Source organism: Hyposmocoma kahamanoa, unplaced genomic scaffold (assembly GCF_003589595.1).
Source record: "Hyposmocoma kahamanoa isolate Upper Pololo Valley unplaced genomic scaffold, ASM358959v1 93, whole genome shotgun sequence".
In the NCBI taxonomy this organism is placed as follows: Eukaryota; Metazoa; Arthropoda; class Insecta; order Lepidoptera; family Cosmopterigidae; genus Hyposmocoma; species Hyposmocoma kahamanoa.
Window position 1 is genome coordinate 11,693,800 of NW_020654810.1, and position 15,706 is coordinate 11,709,505.

At 39.7% G+C, this 15,706-nt stretch overlaps 1 protein-coding gene across 2 annotated transcripts in view; it reads right to left on the bottom strand.

Moving 5' to 3' along the window:
* LOC113237650 (ecdysone receptor) overlaps nucleotides 1–15,706 on the bottom strand; it is a 278,190-nt gene that overhangs the window by 177,889 nt on the left and 84,595 nt on the right. The window contains exon 1 of one of the 2 annotated variants that reach the window (XM_026474262.1): nucleotides 475–838. The exons of the other annotated variant lie outside the window; for it this stretch is intronic. The gene's annotated coding sequence lies outside the window, so the exon portion shown is untranslated. Of the gene's footprint in view, nucleotides 1–474; nucleotides 839–15,706 lie in introns of those variants that run through there. 2 annotated transcript variants of the gene reach the window in all.

Here is a 15,706-nt window from a genome sequence, read left to right on the forward strand (position 1 = left end):
TTTGTCAAGAAATAGTTTCTCTGTTAATTAAGCATCCTAATGCGATATCAAACAAATTATCATACCAAGTATCATAGAAGTACGAAATGTATTCCTAGAAAATGTTGCCATCGGAGCTGTCTACAACTTTCAGCACCCAGTAATTACTAAATCGGATCGAGTGCATCTTCAAAATGAATCGCCTACAACCAAAACACTAATAAATGAATGACCGCAATACTTTCAACCGAGACGAGAGATAATATGCTTTTGTGACACAATAAATCAGCTGTGCGGAGTCGGCGAGTGGCAGCGGGTGCGGTGCAGGCGGGTGCCGCGGCTGCGGGACGCGCGCGCTCACTTGTCGACAAGCGACACTTTCCAACTTGCACGCTATAAATATTCAACGACTGGTTTGCCAGCACCCACCCGCCAGCCGCTCTCACCTTATGTTTTATCCACTGAAACACAGCTAACACTACCAAGTATACATACCTAAATACAGTTTGGGCTCAATTTTGACGACCCACTCTCACACTCGGCCAGAAATACCGACGACTTGATGGGCCGCGCGTGCACTCGCGCCTCTGTCTACTAATCCATCACTGCACATCCGCACGGTTCGGAAAGATTCACGATTTCACTGTCACAGGCACGCGGCGGCCAACCGGCTCGCCGGAGTTACAGCATGCACCACCAAAACACGGTTCGGTAGTATCGCGGCTATCGTCAATGTGCTTGACGCGACCATCAATCTCTCGGCTCGAGGTGAAACCGCTGAGGACTGCAACAGCGGTGCGCGGGGCCGGCGCGACCTCCACGCTCGAGAGCGTGAGAGCCGAAGCTTGAACAGTAGCAGGTGTGCGGCGAGAAGTGCAGCGATCACTACGGAGAGAGCTGTACGAGACGACGCGCGTGACTCGCCACCGCCGACTGACGAGGCGCGCCGTGACGAGCCTCGCTACACCACCACACGCGCACTCGCGCACACTCGCGCCGACCGCCTCGCCGCTCGCCGCCTGCCGCCACTGCCCCACACCACCGCACCGCCCGCCGCTATGCCGCCGCCAGCCAAACCACGCCGACACTCCTCGCTGCCTCGCCGCCGCCGGACACGCGGATCAACCGATATTTTCAAGTCTCATACCAAATTTGACTTTAAAATTTCACTGGCCTGTCAAATCAAGGCAGGCCGGAGGAGCGGAATATTTACTAAAATAAGTAGTGTTTATGTTGTTGAACGAATTAGTTGTACAATGAATGGACACGACGACGTGTAGAGGCGTCGACAGCGCATGCGCTACGCACACTGCATGGGGTCTCCTATATTTGATAGACCTACAGTCTAGGTGCAGCATAGTTACGTACAAATATTACAATTGAAAATAAACTACAAAAATGAAGAATCACCTCTTGTCTAAGGCTTTAAAAACCGAAACTAATTCAGAAAGATGAAGGAAAACATGTCGGTCAGATTATTCATATATTTGTAATATCTAGCTAGGTAGCGAACTAACTGTAGAAGCGTTAATAGAAAAACAAACTAGTGGAAGGAAGCAGGCGTGCAATCCACGCGGGAATAGAAGGTCATCGAAATGCTTTAGCCACGATGCTGCGAATTGCGCAAATAGATGTTCCAATGAACTCATTTAATAATAGCGGGCGTAGTGCGGGCGTCAGAGTACAAGCTGAGCCGCATAGTCATGTCGCTGCTCCGCTCAAGGCTCAAGGTTGCTACAATACGCTCGTCTCCGTCACCGTCACGCACACCGCTCACGAAAAATCTGACATGGGGTCTTGAATGAGATTTTATTGCTTGTAAAGGTAATGAAAATAAATATCCGCATTATACATTGAGCCTAAATGGAATTTCACTTAAGTAATCAACAATCAAAGATTGAGTCTGTGTTCGTGGAAATGTAGGTATTTACCTATTTTAGATACGTTTGTTGCGTACTCGTATGGTTGGTGCAAATAATTATATATTATGTTAGAGTTAGAAACGCGACATTGTGCAAATTCATAATATCAGTGAGAAATCTAATACTATGTTTAAAACTATATGCACATCAAAACACGAACACAACGCTCACACTTACGCATTTTCGTTAAAACGTGTATATAAAATCAAAAGTAAATTACAAAACTACAAATTTCAACACGATACAAGATAAGGAAAGCAAGATTGTTAATGTAGTTAGAAATAATTTTACATAAAATAATACTTATAGGTATAAAATACGTTATTTTGCTTTTGTGATGCAGCTATAGCGATGAGATTTATCGTTTCTTATACCAACAATGTAAAGACCAACAATGGGAAGACATATTAGATGAAAACATTCAGAGTTTAATATGTTAGAAAACAATCAATAGATTAGGTTTCGATCTTTTACCGCAGAGGTCTGGTAAATGTAAAGAGGAGAGGTAAAGCATCGCGAAATTTTCTCGATTTTCTTTCGAAAATTTCTAAAAAAAAATCCTCTCGACTGTCTGAAGTTAAAGTTTTGAGGATTATGTTTTCAGAGTTTCAGGCAATTAAGATGACTTGGCGTTGACGTACATAACAACACGGAGTCTGTTCATACGAGGTGGTCGCCCGACAACCAACCCAACTTCCGCCGGCGGCGCCCGGATCACTGCCAGATACACTTAGCGAGAAAAGTCAACCGAGAAAGCTTAACATTGTGTATTTGGGTGCTCTTTAGAGCTCTAATACGTACGTTGACTAATTTGTATGCTATTGAGATTTCACGAGATAAGGTAAGTAATTATGAAGTATAATACCCTGTAGTCAATGAATTTTTGAAAGGACAGCAATAGGAAAAAGAAAGACTATTCTAAAATATGATTCGAATTATTTATCATTCTAACTTTTACTTCTACAATATTCGGAAAGATACCAAAACAAATATTTTTCCACTTTTTCGAATATGTTAACAAAACATGGATAAAAAAACAGACATAAAACGTCAGACGAAATACATGCAAAACTTTCGGGATGCGCGAGCGCAATGCCTGAAATTCCAAGTCATTTGATTAGCCAGAGCAGCGACAGCTTGGCAGCGATGAAAAATGTTTTTCGCCTTTACCCAGCAAATACCCGCTTGCAATGATGTCTACTCACAAAGATTCAAACTGTATTCTCAAAATAACGAGAGTTTCATTTTTCTTTATCGTTTGGTAACGTGGACCCAACTGTTTTTTTTTTCTTGTACACGCTGCAAACATTTCCCAGCCATAAAAGGAAGCAGAATGGTGTAGCCCAGTCACTCCTCACGTTAATGTTCAATCGTTCCATTGAATAGCTACCTACTGTCCAGATGACTTATAGGCGTGCTCTCTCTCTTTGTACAACTCTTTGTACAACTTGCCGACTCTACAAAAGCCTTCTGATTGGTACTGAGGCGACCCTACGGACAATGCGACATAAACGTTTAGATATTGTGTTCAACGTCGAACGAAGATTTTCGCATTTAGTGAGCGCATAAACTTTGCAACAAATAGTCGTAACAGTAATACAAACAAGCAATAAGTGGAGAACTTGGAAGTACGTAAAATGACAGTAAGTTTTCACACTATTGTTGTGACGATTATCACTTTAAAATGTTTACGTATACCGGCCACACGCTTTATGCCTTTGGTTCTTGGTGTTAGAGTATTTTATCAAAATTGAAAAACACATCAGTTGCAAGTTCTTTCGTTTCAAAACATTAAGATTTGGATCATTGACCCGTCATCGATGAAACTTTTCGTGTACCTGCTCATTAGCCACCTTTTTGGGCCTGAGTCACAATATAATTTGATATCGGTGTGTTCGTTGGACCTAAATTAAAATAACAAGAGGCACTCGAACACGACTTTATGGTTTCATGTTGATGTACCTTTATATGGCAAAATTTGATAATATAATAAAAGATGAAATTAAAAATTATATTGACATCATACAAACTTGAATCGCACTATATAATAATCGCTTTATAACTTGCAAACTTATTTGAATTAATATTCAACTACTATAATCACAAGTATAATTCAACGAAAGTGTACTTGAATTTAAAAAAAAAAAAGGTTTATAATGAAAGACTACACAGTCAACGTAATAACAGCGGAAATCGGTGACAATATTCAAATATATTGACAGTAACATTTAAAAAACCGATTAAATGTATAAAAGCCGATATTACTAGCTAGTTTAGTATCGTAATTATTCAGTGACTTATGGTTACAACATTCTCAAACATTCTTGATACCATAGTAAATCTTCTTTGTATGTTATGTTCGTTTGTTTAAATTATAGGTTATTGCACATTTAGATATTTTTTTAAGATATTGAAGCACCGAGACGCTGGCAGAATGACAATTACTACAAGGTTGTCATTGCTGACACTTCTTGTCTCGTCATCACTTCAACCTTTGAGGATATATGTGCGTAACTTCCAGCCAGCCGCTTGAATGTTTTTATTCCATTCGTCGACAGCTTTTCGTGCCATATTGCCAATTAGCAACTAAAGGTCGTGTCCAGTCTAACTAACAAGTTAACAGGCACCCTTTGCGCCAGAAACACTAAATACAGTGGCGTTCTATTGTACGACTTATTACAAGGTAAGAAAGATTAGAATTGTGTGAACATTAAATAATAAATTGTTAGCTTATATAGTCCCACTGTTGGACACAGGCTTCCTCTTACACTGAGAGGGCTTGGGCTATAGTTCCCACGCGAGCTATAGTTTCTAATGTGGATTGGGAACTTCACACATAATTAAATTGCTTTATATAGATGATATATAGGTGTATGCAGGTGTCATCACGATGTTTTCCTTCATCAAACAGCTCATGATAAATATCAAATTAAATTCCAAAATTCCGAGGTGTAAGGTCGGATTCGAAGCCACGAGTTTGTGCTTGAGTGGCGGTATGTCAGACAATTAGGCTGCCACAGCTGCAATGTTAACATTAATTATTAAGTGCTAAATGCAATTTCAAACAGATATTGAAGGAAGCTGGCAGTTCTTTGATGTTAACTCTTTAACGTCTACGACATCCGCTATAGCATAATTGATTTGTATGTCATATCCTGACCTGGTCATAAAATTTTGTTACAGCTCTGTGGTGTTGTTTTTATGGCAGTCATTCCAAGTATGGTAAAACCCCAATGGATGATTCCGCGTGAGTCATCAAAAACAAAATTAATGTCAAAAAGTTTTTGTTGGCATTCCTAATATTTGGTAAAGTATTTCGTCGAAATTACAAGTCTTGGCTAGGTACAGTATTTATGTAGGTAATTATCACCTTGCGAGGTAGCGATGTAGATGCGTATCTTCGACCGGCGCCCGCGCAGCCCACGCGTCGCCCGCGCATCATTGTCAAATAAATCAATACTTAAATCTTGAGCGTGTGCTCATGTTAACGAATAATTAATTACCAGGGATTTAGAATTGTGTTTGTTTTCGTTAAGTACTTTGTATAGTAGGGAAAAATCATTTTCTGCTTACTTACTTCGGCAGCGCAGTGACCCAAAGTGGGCCTCTGCCACCAGGTTCTGCCACGCTTCTTGGTTTTGGGCCCACTGCTTCCAGTCACTAGTCTTCATCGCTCCAGCGGTACCTGAGACGTCTGACCAGTCGGTGTCCACTCGGCCCGTTTTCCGTTTAACACTTTTTATGTATTACCTACTTGCTTAATTTTCTTAAAAATAATGTTCTTAAGAATCTCAGATTTAATACGCGCCCGACACCCACTTAGCGTCATTACTCATGCATCTTTAGAACTTTAAGTACATGTACGGCAGGGTAATGTAATTGAAGTTTCAAACCGCCATTTTGCAATATAAAGAGCGATCATCGTTCGAACAGTGTTTTATTATGATTCAATCGATACTTCAACCGTATTTGGTATTAGGTACAATTTTACGAAACGAAAATAACAATTCAAACTTGTAAATATAAATTTATTGTCGAACGCTTGACAAAGAAAACAAAATGATTATAAAGTATTTTATCTTTATGCATATTTTAGTTAATTTTGTAAACACTTTATGATGAAGAGATTACTTATGTTGGTATGATTCAATCGCTTTTTGGTGGTGCCAAACTTGTGCACAAATAAAAATGAATACCTAAGTATGAAAACAATTATATACACGCAGTGGGCCCTTATGGAACTTAAAACATATTTTTGTTGTATTAACTTTATTGAATATCACGATGTTTTATCAATAGGATATTCAATTATTTTTGTAAAATTACTCCGCTAGTTAATTTAATTATTAATACAAAAATCGGACACTAAGAAAACGGCTGATTCGAACTAGCGACTTCGCCATACCGTGTCTGACGCTCTCCCAACTGAGCTACGGAACGAACCAGCAGACTACGAATTTCTATATGTGCTTGTTGCAGATCTTTGTTTTTTTTTATAATATCAAGTGACGAGATGAAAAAGTCGTGCGCCTGATGGCCTGTACATAACAGTTGCAGTGCCACTCAGAGCTTTAAATCGCAAAGATCTGAGGGGCACTACCACTGCACCCGTCACCCTGACACATAAGTTGACAAGTCCCATGTACCTGTAATTTCACCAGCATCCTTACCCTTCAAAACCGGAACACAATAATACTGACATTACTACTTGGCGGCAGAAATAGGGAAGGTAGTACTTCCTTGGACGAACGCTTTCACAAGGAGCTCTACTGCTCTGCCGTGGCAGGCGTATATCGGTTAACTTAAGATACATGAGTTACGGGTAACAACTCTGAATCGTATTTTTTGTACCTACTGCATCCACCCATCAAACATTTATTTCAATTCAATTTCAAACTTGAAAAGGCTCTAGTTATAGCGTTCAGGGAATAAGTCTGCAAGCAGAGAATTCTACTTCACAGCCGTTTGCCATAAAAATGTGGAAGTGTAACGCTTTCTTTCGCTAACGCTTCGCTAACTATATAGGGGTGGAACTCCAGCATACGGCTCCTTCCCCTGGCGATAGAAAGGGGGAGGCGGAATTAAATTATGCCATTCCATCAGATTATTTTCGTGATTATATCCTGTAGAACACCGATAAGCAGGCAACTTTACGGTGGTGGTCAAGGCTCTGCAGCTTGTCATCTACTAAACCTAGTCACCCACAAGCCTCTTCATAGTCACACATAGGCAAGCCTCTGGACACGCTTATCAACTAAATTCAAGGTATTATGGTATACAGGCAGTATTCAATACACGATCGAACTTGTCCTTGGTACAGCTGAAACAACTGTCGCAGTGTAGGCTCACCCCAGGCACTAGCCTCTTGGGAACTGGATGAAGTCAGTGAAAATCTATGACAACCCTGTATACTGGCTAATCTGAGGTCAGAACCTGAACTTAGTAGGTTCCTGTGCACGCACAGGTTATAGTGCCCTTTTCGCATACCTTAAGGATCGGTAGAGAGGGTCACTATAATTAAACGTAATGTAGAAAGATGTCTGTCCCGGCACATGGCTGTCCATCGGGACACATACCGATGTGTTGTCCCTACCTACTGACCCGAGAGATAAGGGGTTCTGGGGAGACTACGGAGTCCCCAGTAAGACCAGTCTACGACGGGCATCCGGGCCAAGCCTTCCGCCAGTGATACGCCTTCACGGGCGTCACTGGCGGACCCGGACACTGGGTATGGACTCGGGCGCCGGGCTTTGTGGTAGTTGCAGAAACGAATATGTTCGTCTGCCTCTGTGGTGTGTGTCAGGGGTGTCTGTCTTGTGCGCCGCTAGCGTATCTTAGTAGCGGTCTAGACGAGGGCAAGGTGAGTTACCCGAATAGTTGAAGACTATGTCCGGACGGTATATCACCAGACACTGCGACCATTACCGGCATTAGCCCGGAGAGCTAGTAGGGGTTGAGCTAGACCTTTCTCCGGTCCTTCCAGACGCGTAGTATCTCGGAAAATAGAACAGTTCCGCCACCAAGTGGATATTTGGTAGTGGACTTTAGAGTCAACGATTTAGCGGTGGCAACTGTTAGTGCGCGTGTGAGAGAAGTGAGCGTGACAACAGCTCCGGTACCTACCTGGAAAATACTGTACGTTCTCGGGGCAACTCACCCGAGGCACTAGCCTCTTGAGAATCGGATGAAGTCAGTGACAACGGTTTGTAACAACCCTGTATACGGGCTGATCTGGGGTCAGAACCTGAACTTATAACGTTCCTGTGCATGCACAGGTTGTAGTGTCGTTCCTGAATAACCAAAAGATTGATAGGGAGGGCCACTATAATCAAAACACATGTTGAAGATACGGGGCTGTCGTGGTGTAAAGTAACACCTCATCCTGGAAAGGATGACGACAAGCTGCTTCGCTGCATTTTTGGCTATAGATTCTATGCATCTATGCAAAAAGCAAACCATTTTGCGTTAAACGTGATGAGCGTAAGTCCTGCATCTAAAGATACAGAAAGTCGATTTACTTAATTAGTTTGGGGAGCTTGTTACGCCAAACACTGTAAAATTAGTACGTTAGTTTCTTAATAGATCACCAATTTTAAATTACGCTGCGGTGTCTATGTGCACAGAATATTTTTCTCCATTACAAAACTAGACAGCATAATCATTGCATAGTTTTTTAACGCATTGAAATCTGTGATCCACAGTAGCAATTGCACAGGTGAATGTCAACCATATCACGCTCTCTTGACAGAGAGCGCGAGAGAGAGAGAGAGAGGGGGGGAGAGAGAGCGCGAGAGAGAGCGAGAGAGAGAGAGAGAGAGAGAGAGAGAGAGAGAGTTGTGTATTCACAACGATCTAAAACGCTCCTATATCGCAACTCGACGACAAAGCGCCTATTTCGCGTGTGGTGGGTGCAGGGTCCTACTCGTCCCACCCAAGCTCCTCCAGGAACCTCAGCAGCCACCTTGGCTTACTGAAGACTTCGGGGAGCGACCTTGGCACTCCAAGGTACTTTGCCCTGTAGTTGGCCACGCCGGAGCACTGAAGTAGGATGTGCGCAGCCGTTTCCTTCCCCTCCATGCACGCTCTGCATAGAGGGCTGTCTGTGATACCTAAATTGAAAAGGTGTTTATTGTATGGACCATGACCCGTTAGGGCGGCAGTTAGAGTGCGAAGCTCTTGCCTTTTAAGTTAAATTAGTATTCGAGATAGACTGGTATTGAGCGTTGGGAGTGCTTCCCTCGCCTGTCTACAAACCGTAAGGATGGTCCATGTATTATTATGTGAAGATTTTGTACCTTTGTGTATAGTTGTTCTGGACCATTGGCAGGGGAGGGACACTATCGGTTCTGGTCCTACAGCGTCCGTCTCCGACCCTTTCTTGGCTACTTCATCTGCTGCGTCATTGCCACGTGAGCCGCTGTGTCCTTTAATCCACTGAAGAGTTACGTGGTTTTGTATACATACTTCCATGAGTGCTTGATGGCATTCGTAAATGAGCCCTTAGTTTATGTCATAGCTATTTAGTGCTTGAAGTACTGACATACTGTCGGAGAGTATTCGAATGGAGTAGTTCTTTACTCTTCTCGCTATGATTGCTTCTGCCGCCAACTTGATGCCCATGCATTCAGCTTGGAATACTGTGTTGTGGTCACCAAGCGGTGCTAATATCCTGATTTCTGAGAATACCGCAGTACCTGTTCCTGAGTTTGTTTTAGATCCATCAGTGAAGACTCGGACCTCTCTGGGGTTCAGTCCTTCTTTGGGATCTTCAAATAATTGTATCTTGTATTCTTTGTCAAAGATGTATTGTTTTGGGATCCTATACACATTCGCCTCCAGTAGCAGTTCCTCATTGACAGTCTTGTAAAGGATTTCTGTATGTGGGGTCCTCATGTGCATTCTATGGCACTGCCAGAAGGTGATAGTAGCTTTTTTAATTTTGTTGTCCAGATGTTTGTTCCAGTTCAACTTGTTGTCCAGTATTACTCCCAAGTACTTGACTTGACTTTGTCAATTCAATATTTGTGAGCAAACATATTTACTTAAAAAGAGGAAATTACAAACTATAAATACAACCAACGAGTAACCGCGGGCGACTAGTAAAAGCGGTGTGTTAGAGCAGAGCGTATCGGCTGCGCCGGCGCAACGAGGATTTCCTTTTTAGACCACTCGTCCGTCATTGGGTCAGTGTGCGAACGACTATTCGATTGGATAGACGCCAGTTTCATATAACTGCCATAAATAATTTACACACACTTTTTATACACTTAGTACCTACTATTTATAGATTTTATTCATTGCGTTTTTGTCATTGCGATTAATAGTATCGGTGTTTATGATACATAACTAGTTTGTATAATCTACTGTTGCACAAACTAGTTACCTGCATGTGTGTATAGTAAAAACGCATACCGAATTATTCATGAAATGCACACTAGTAGAGCAACTTTATATCTTCAATCAATTAATGCATAACAGATTCTTTTGTCATCGCTATTGCGCCAAAGTGATAATGGCATTGTATAAAATGTAGTACATGCAGTAATAGAGCGCTTAGAAGAAAATCTTTCACATGTACATACAGCAACCTAATACAATTAATCAATGAATAAGCAATCAAAAGAATCGATAATATTTTTTCTTTTATTTTCCATTCATTCATTAGATTTTCATTCTAGTTTTATACAATGCGGTTAGTTAGGTAGTCAAGCATGAGTGAAAATGACCGTATTTCCATGTAAACTTTAGCTTAAAAATCACATTTATGTGATTTAAAAATCACATTTATGTGATTTTTAAATTTATTATGACCTGGCCAACAGTGCCCGAATACTGAAAGCGAGCAACACAGTGCTTATCGTGCTCTATTTGCTTTTATGGTTCCTCGTATTTAGGGCAGAGAGTTTAACAACAATAGGGCTGGTTTCAAGCCATCACACGACCTGCATTACGATTGCATTGCACTAGTACAGCTGGCGAATAGGTAGCGTGCTGTCAACGGGTAGTTGTACAGCATGACAACAGCAAACGAACTGTTTTAAGAGTACATCCCAGTTGTTATAGTGGCCGATACAGCTTGTGTGACTGCAACCTTAAGTATATATAAATACTACATACCCAACATGGTATGTACGGATGTAGGTGCAATAGAGTAGCAAATCCAGTGTAATTTATACAACATTAACAACAGAACTATTTCTCAATACAAAGAGTGTGACAGATACAATAAATTTATTATGTTTAAGAACATTTCTAGGTATGAGTTTTGTTTTTTTTTAAATTGATATGAGATTTAAAATAAAAAAGTTTATGTAATGTTTACATAATACTTCTCTTATCCTAACTGCCTCCGTGGCTGAACGGTTACCATGCCGGACTGCCACAGGTCTCAAGGTCCTAGGTTCGATTCCCGGGCCGGGAGAAATATTAGCATGGCCAACATTTATTTCTCTCGTGAGTTTGGGTGTAATTTGTGGTTGTCTGTGTGTGTGTCTATGGCACCCGCGACACAGGGTTTTCCTAGTGCGGGGCTATGTTGAGTGTGTGCATTATTTATTATAATACAGATTGGCACTTTTAATCTTTTTCATTTTTTAACATCAAGTGACGGGACGAACAAGTCGTGCGCCTGATGGTAAGCTACACGCCTGTCCTTAACAGTTACAGTCCCACTCAGAGCTTTAAATCGCAAAGATCTGAGAGGCATTATCACTGCGCCCGTCACCCTGAGACATAAGTTGACAAGTCCCATGTGCTTGTAATTTCACCAGCACCCTTACCCTTCAATACCGGAACACAGTAATGCTGTCATTAGTGCTTGGCGGCAGAAATAGATAAGGTGGCAGTACTACCCTGGACAAACTCTTTCACAAGGAGTTCTACTGCTACTAGGTATAAATCTTATCTAAAAACTCACCAATAGCACATATGACTAACTTCGTTAAATGCATGACCTAGAAAGGTGAACAAGCGATTGATTTTAATTGTATTTAGTCCCAATTTCTTACCGGATTCGACGTAAAAACGCGGGCCAACAACCGGCTGACGTAATTTCCACATAGAAAATAGCATATTTACATGTGTAGATATGTCACGTGTGGTCGATATTTTGTTGTAAATACAAACTAGAGTAACAATAGAAGTTATTTATATACAGGAAGTATGGTTGCGACTGAAAATTCTGGGAACTTCGTTATTTAGTGCTGTGATTGATACAAAGTTCGAATAAATACAAAGAAAAATCCTTTCGATCCGACTGGATTCGAACCAGCGACTGTATGCCAAACCGGGGCTACCGCTTTCCCAACTACGGAACAAGTCACGAATCTTACGAATTTCCGTATGTGTTTGTAGCAGATCTTTGTTTTGGGTATAAAGGGCATTTTTGCTATAGCGCAACTTTAGAAATATATACGCTTATTTTTAATATTTACTTTTATTTCACTTAAGATAGGTACTGAATTGAATATGTATTACCAAACATTTTATGCATTTTTTATAAATGACACTGATTGTCTCATAATTATCTACAGTAACACAGATCAATTCCAAGTTAAATTTGGCCTAAATTATATATAGGCCCTTATCTTGTTCCAAAATCTTTTTTCTCCTATTTGAGAGTATGGCTGTGAAAATAATCGATTATTTTTTTTAACATTCATGTCAATTGAAAGTCGTTACAAAAGTTATGTGTCAATGATCGATCTAGAAACCCTAAACATCTTTGAGTTGACGTAACTTTCATATAGACAAATAAAATGAGAAGAATGCGTATTGTACTAGAAATAAGGTCTAAGGAGGATTCTTTTTGCTTCGTTCTTTTAGTTCTCGGAAATCGAATAAGGAAAGTTTTGGTTTCATGTGAATGACTCCTTCTTTAGTGGGTTAAGTTGATATATACATCTGACTACTACTGTTTTTGGAATTTCAGAAGAATTTGTTTCGACGTATAATGTTTGTTTCTTGGTAAATATTTTTGTGTCGATCTTAAACCATTTAAAGTGCTATTTTTAGGGTTTTATAATTGTTAGACATATAATAGTTTAATTCCCTATATAAAGTGCTAAATTCAATTGTCTACAAAGTTTAAACAAAAATATCGGGAACCGGTTCTTTTGATTTTAAACAGACGTATATATTTACTACACTGTCATTTTAAATATCTTACGTAGTCAATAATAATATAGAAAGATAGTGTAAATAATATACTATTCAGGTAAAACGTACTCGTATAGCTCCACAGCTAGCCTTCTACAAAAGTTTTTTTTAATTTGAAACTAAAAACTTACTATGAACGTACTTTTGACAACAAACTTTACTAGTAACACAGAGATCGTTGGTTATAACCAAAATGTGAACTACAATAACGGGACCTGTCCTGTTGGGCAGTGGTGGGACAACCATGACCCACGGAAATTGTTTCTGGCCCACTTTGGATACGCATGTCTGTGTGTATGTATAGATAAGTTCGTTGCCCCTTTGGCTATAAGATATTAAATTTTAGGAAGGCTGTGTCAAGGCTGGATTTATTTTGTATATGGAATTAAATTTAGTTAATATGTGTTTTAGCCAGTAGCATTGGTATTTACGCATTCTAGTTCTATAGAAGAAATAGAGAGATTTTTGAGTGATAACGTGTTTCTTCATCATGTAAATAGCAGTATAATATAAAAATAACAATTTGTATAGCTTAACGTGTAGCTATATCTTACTCTTAATATAGGTACCTATATCTTATTCGTGAAAATCTATATATGCATTAATGATAAAATATAAGCACAAATAAACAATCAATTAATAAAAATTTGATGAAAATCGAACGTCAATCATTAAAAATCATATAAATTCGTAAATTCCGAAATTTTCAGTTCGTTTGAAAAATGTACTGCCTTCGTGGTCGGACGGTTACCATGCTGATCTGCCACGTAGAGGTTCGTTTACGATTCCCGAGCCGGGAGAATTTGTATGGCCTACATTTATTTCTCTCGTGAGTTTGGGTGTAATTTGTGATTGTCTATGTGTGTGTCCATGGCACCCGCGACACAGGGTTTCCCTAGTGCGGGGCTATGAGTCTGTGTTTTATTTATTTATTTATTGTTAAAGTTCTTTAATTCTTCTAATACGATTAAGAGCTAGGAGCGAAGGTCCATAGTCACTGTGTACCCCTGTAGAAAGCAAGCACAATAATATTTGTGTAATTCTCGTAATAAATCGTGCGCCTGAGACTCAGATTTTTAAATCGCACAGATCTGAGGGGAACTGACACTGTGCCTGTCACCCTGTGACATACGTCGACAAATCCGATGTGCCTGTAATTTGAGCAGCACCCTTTAAAACCGAAACGCAGTAATGCTCCCTTGGCGGCAAAAATAGATAAGGTGGCAGTACTATCCTGGACGAACTCTTTCACAAGGAGCTTTACTGCTATCATCTTCTCTTCTTAATTCCCTATATGGTCGGGTTTTATTCCTTATTTTATGCTTTATATGTTAAAGTCACTCCTCGCGTCAATTTTTTTTGAAAAGACTGTGCTTAACAGGCTAGATGTATGTATATTAAGTTCATTCATTTAAGTATCCTAAATGAGATTCTATATCAATGTCACAACGTTTATTTTAGTTTGTTTCTAGATACTTATAATATCTTGTTTTAGTTCGTAACACACATTGTTACAAACGATCGTTAAAATTTACATATACACCTAAATGGCATGGCCGTGTGCCATATAACAAAAATAAAGGTGACAAACGTTGTTTGACTGTGACTGTACTACGAAATACCGACAGCAAAACTGCTGTGCAAATTTAAACGCAGTAAGTACAGTTTTTGGTATTTTATATTTAATATTCGGAGTCATTCAGATCTGTTAACAACACTACATAATAAGTTTCCTAAAAGATTTTGTTTAATGTTGATTTCTCTAATTGAGCAACAAGTATACAGAAAAGTGCAGTCATAACCCTGAAACTTTGCTTTACACTTCACATTACTGCACTTTACTTATAATACACTTTACGCCACACTTATACTACTTATAATACATTTTTTTTAGTAGCAGTAGAGCTCCATGTGAAAGAGTTCATCCAGGGAAGTACTGCCACCTAACCTATTTCTGCCGCCAATCAATAATGTGCGCATTACTGCGTTCCGGTTTTAAAGCTTAAGGGTTCTGGTAAAATTACAGGCACATGGAACTTTTCAACTTATGTCTGTGGGTGATAGGCGCAGAGGCAGTGCACCTCAGATCTTTGCGATTTAAAGCTCTGAGTGGCGCTGCAACTGTTATGGATAGGCGTGTCGTTGAACATCAGGCACACGCCTTGATTATGTCATCACTTTGTCATCAAAATAGTTCACTTCCTTAAAGGGTAAGCTAACTTCAAGGTCAACTTTTCGTTGACCTGATCACAAAAGCGAAGCTTTGCAAGGAAATAAAGATGTAATGTTTTTGTGTCAGAACCAATTAGAAATGATATTGATAACCTGGTAACAAATATCACGTTAAGTGGTGTAAATAAAACCTTGTATTATTAAAATTATCGTAGAAAGAATATAGCAGCAAGTCCACAACGCAGTAAATTACCTGTGTAGACAGCATTTCAATCATAAATGCAATAACTACCATTACTGATATTGGCTTAGAACGAAGGACAACTATTTTTAATGATTATTTTACATAAATGCAGCAGTTGAGAAAAGTATTATTTGCTACAATGTAATAATTAATATGTAAATCTAATAATTCATTATAAAAAATAGCTTTATGAGTAAAGCATCGTTTCGCTCTGGTATAGCGTCTGTAAAGA